At 45.9% G+C, this 4,510-nt stretch overlaps 1 long non-coding RNA gene across 1 annotated transcript; it reads right to left on the bottom strand.

The window, feature by feature from the left end:
• Positions 1-931: 931 nt before the first annotated feature.
• LOC146433107 (uncharacterized) lies at positions 932-4,039 on the bottom strand. The gene is made up of 3 exons (XR_014853991.1): positions 3,605-4,039; positions 2,827-2,884; positions 932-2,124 (listed from the first exon to the last, which is right to left on the bottom strand). It is a non-coding gene; the product is annotated as an uncharacterized LOC146433107 (long non-coding RNA).
• Between the last annotated feature and the right edge of the window lie 471 nt (positions 4,040-4,510).

Genomic DNA, 4,510 nt, shown 5'->3' with positions numbered 1-4,510 from the left:
CCCCTCATTCGCCAGCGCCGCCGGATGCCCCGCCCACTTCTCGTCCCTTTCTGCTCTTTTCGCTCTCTGATTGGTCCCTGCACCTGTCGCGAGCGCCGCGCGAGCGCCCATTGGCTGTGAGAGGTTTCCTGGGCAGACGCGCAGCGCTTGTTGCGGTACCGAGCGCAGGGTGCCGAGTGGGCGGGGAGAACGCGCTCTGCGCTGATTGGCTGCTGGGAGAAGAACGCTCTGCGCTGATTGGCTGCCGCGGGGTTTGAACGCTCCCAACGACCGTTCCGAGAGACCCGGATGGAGAGGGCGGGGCGAGGCGGGAGCTCTGCCCCTCACCATCGCCTCAGCGCCCTCAGCGCCCTCAGCATCGCCCTCACCACCGCCCTCACCGCCGCCCTCACCATCGCCCTCAGTGTCCAGCCGCCCTCCGCACCAACCCAGGGCACCAGGCGAAAGTCACTGTGGGCACCGCAAAAACATTAATGCTGCTAATGAGTAAAAAAAGCATATCGGTACGCATCTGTTATACCGAGTCGCAGAATGAGTTCGTACGAAACAGGAGCTGACACGACTGGTGAAGATGAGAACCAACCAGCTAATTCCACGGTGCCAACCCCGAAACAATTCAATTATACCAAATGCTTTAGCCGTTCTATTAATTTTCCCTAATACTAAAGCTTGCTGATACGGAAAGGAATTCTTGTCACAGGGGCTCAGCAGCCTGGAACTTGATTTAACACAGCGTTTCACTGCAAATGTCAACTCCCAATGTACAAACAACGATAGGTGTATTTTCTGTTTCTGGAATGTTCTGCTGTCTGCTAAATTGAGTTCTTAGAGCTTACAAAATTTTTTTACATTATTTTTTTTTTTTCAGTTCAGACTTTTTAATGACCGATCTAGCAGCTGTAAAAATCCATTGACTTTTTATGATTTGGAAGAAAAACAGAATAGGAAAAAGCATCAGAACATGATTACAGGTGTTTATGTGAATAAAGATTTGCTGGTGAGGTACACACAACTTAGGACTATTCTCTTGAGAAAAAGATTTCAGAATAACAGTCTGGAAAACAATGAGGTTATTTCAATGTTGACACTTGAGTCAAATTATTACACAACTTCACGAGCCCTACAATTACTGTATTTAACACTGACTAATTGCAACAATGGTTTACAGTCAAAACACACCCTTACCTGAGGTCCTTTTGTCACCCTTAATTACCCTTTTGGGTCATCATTTTGCAGTTCCAGGCCAGGCCAACTTTCATTGGCTTTTCCACTTCTCCCTCTTTTCTCTGCACTCTTACAAACTCCTTCTCAGCAGGTTCTCCCCACATCTGGAACCAGGGACCAGGTTTCTCCTAGGTTTGGAGAAAGTTCTGCAGTACAGGAGTCAATATTACTTGTTTCTGGAAAAGATACCAGTGATTGCACATTAATTTTAGCATAACCCCTAGAGCTTTAAAAAAAATAGTCTGTATAAAATGTTGTGCCTGCAAAGACAGGAGAACCATGTTTAATAGGGAGAGGGGATTAGGAGGTTATATGATGCATCACTTCTCAGTTAAAGCTTTAAAAAATAATATAATCAGTACCCAAATGTTCAGTACATAAATAGAGGGTCCCTGTGCATATGGGGAGTGACTTGCTTTAGCCTTTTTTTCAATATACTTGAAAATCCAAACTACAAACTCATAAAGCAATTTGGTTATTCTGGTGAATCTGGAGTCCCAGGAACAGAAAACAGACACATTTTAGGTAGTAATCACTTAAAAAATGTGGCTAAGTGTTTTTTTCAGCAAGTGCATTTATCCTCCCTAAAGATTAGTACAGGGCTGATGACAAAATAATTACTATTCTTCATATGTCTGACATTTAAACATCAAAGTGCTTTTCTTATAAAAGGCTCTGAAATAGAAACACCCATTATTTTGTGTTCTGTAAAATGTAACATGCAGCTGAAACTTGCCATTCCTTCTACTTATGTAGGCATCAGTAACCCAGGAGTATAACATTTATTTTGTAGTTAAATAGTTTCCTCTAGCAGTGACACCCACAGCAAGAAAGTTTCAGGAGATGAAATCATTAAATAAATCCCGACATGACGGCTATGTGAGAGCAGAGATCTCACACCTATGGAAAAAAGACAAGACCACATCAGAAAAGCTGATGGAACCCCAGGAGGCCCAAGGAGACCTTGGTGCCCTGTGTTGTCCCAGGAAGTTGGGAGTCCAGCCTGTTTCTTGACTTAAGGGTGTGAGTTTACATAGGTAAACTGCTGGACTCTAGATATCTACCTAGCATTCTGGGGTTTAATTTATCTCTTTTATATTTTTTTAAACAAAGAAATCTTTCTCAAGCCACAGCGGTTTGTTGTTGTGGTTTTTTTTGCCAACCAACTTCTTTTTAAGAACCTGGAAAACAACAGATTCCTCAAAGAGCTATTGATTCCGTTTAGCCAGAGCAGCAGTTTTCAAAGTATGAGGAAGGGGAGAGATCAAGCACCAGCTTTATGGAGAGGATCAGTGAGAGCATGAGAAACCTCCGAAAAATCCCATCCAACCTTTTTAACCTCTATTTTGAGGAGAAAAGTAGCTAAGAGAGGAGTGGGACTAGACCCAGTTTTGCCAGGGGTTTGGGAACAATGGGTTTTGTTGGAAGAGATGGGTACCAGTTATTACAGTCAGCACTGGCTGTGGGTTTTAGGGGCAGGAGCTTGGGAAAGCAAAGCAAGGGAGGCAGGAAAGCAGGGCACAAGGTAAATGAGAAGGTGTGAGCACAGAATAATACAGAAAGGTACAACAATATAAAAATCTGGAGACCTCAGGAACTCACCTTGTGCTGCTTTCTTGGCAAAGCTTGTTTCTTCACTTCTGTAGTCTGCCCAAGTGGACTGTGAAAATCAGAGAAAATCCATCTGCTGTTATTAAGAAAAGTTAAAGATGCTTGAGGGTCTGACTTCCTTACAAATTCCAGAAGCTTTCTTCTGCAACCTTTAGAATCAGCGAGGTGATACTTCAATTCCAGGAAAGCAAGACTAAAAGCTGACCTTTTACTTCTTAGAAACATTTTTTAAAATTATTATTATGTTTTCATGTCAATTTCTAAAGGAAACTTGTGCTTCCCAGGACTCTATTTATATTTCTGTGTGACTTTTTAGTATTATGAATTCATTTTTAATGATTGTCCCTGTTAAATTTGGTGCTCATTTTTTTTCTGTGTTAGATTCATGATGTATCTGAATCTGGCTATTTAAATAAATATTTTAATTTGCTGAGGATAAAACTGTGACTAAGTAGTGATTTCTGTGAAGGCTGAACTCTATAGTGTTTGGGATGAAAAAGATCTATTTTAAAATTCTTCTTGTCTTAGGTACAAGAAAGATTCCTGTGTTAAACCAAAATTTGCTACTGACCCATGGTAAAAAAATAACCCCAACAAACTCCCAGTCTGAAAAAAAAATTATAAAATAAACATATCTTAAACAAATAATTTTTCTGGATTCGTTTTGTGATCTGTTAAATGAGAAACATTATGGTTTCTTCAACTAAAATAAGGGTGTCCCTGAGTTCCTGGAAGCACCTTGAATTTGGGAATTGACTCTCAAATTTACCTGAATTGATCCATGCTACAGCCTTCATCTCACCTCCTCAGCCTCTGGGCTCAGTGGAGAAGGGCAAACCCTCCCTGAACATTGATGTTCTTTGCTGGCCACTGTGCATGTCTTCTGGTGCTACAACCCTTAAAAATTAAATACCAAGGCCAGCTCAGATGGGTCTTGGAGCAACCTGGTCTAGTGGAAGGTGTCCCTGTCCATGGCGGGGGTTTGGAACGAGATGCTCTTTAAGGTCCCTTCCAACCCAAACATTCTGTTCCATTCCATGGGACTGGGGCTTGTGGGTCAGGCTGGCTGCTGTCAGGTCAGCCCTGCAGAACCACTTAGCCTGAGGTGGGCAAAGGGTTTTGGTGTGGGTACAGGGGCAGGTATGCACACGGTGGGTATGGGTGTCAGGAGTGGGTACGGGATGTCGGGAGTGGGTACGGGGTGCCAGGAATGGGCACGGGGTGTCAGGAGTAGGTACGGGTGTCAGGAGTAGGTACCGGTGTCAGGAGTGGGTACGGGATGCCGGGAGTGGATACAGGGTGTCAGGAGTGGGCACAAGGTGCCGGGAGTGGGCACGGGGTGCCAAGAGTGGGCACGGGGTGCCAGGAGGTGGCACGGGGTGCCAGGAGTAGGTACGGGTGTCAGGAGTGGGTACGGGTGTCAGGAGTGGGTAAGGGGTGCCAGGAGTGGGTACAGGGTGTCAGGAGGCAGCACTGCAGATGTGAACGCCTTTGTTGGCCGAGCTCGCGATGGAGGAGCTCCGTCATCCCCCATCTCGCGTGGCTGCACAGCCCCTTCCCCCGGGGGACCCCCGCCCGCCTCGGACCGCCTCGGGCCGGTGCGATGCTCCGGGGCGGCTGCTGCCGAGCGCGCCCGGCCGGAGGGCGCGGCGGCTCCGCGGGGCGGGCGGGCGCG

The sequence above is a fragment of the Lichenostomus cassidix genome, chromosome 9 (genome assembly GCF_008360975.1).
Source record: "Lichenostomus cassidix isolate B80296 chromosome 9, HeHo_3.0, whole genome shotgun sequence".
Classification (NCBI taxonomy): Eukaryota; Metazoa; Chordata; class Aves; order Passeriformes; family Meliphagidae; genus Lichenostomus; species Lichenostomus cassidix.
The sequence above is the reverse complement of the archived record's forward strand: the minus strand, read 5'-3'. Positions and strand labels throughout refer to the sequence as shown.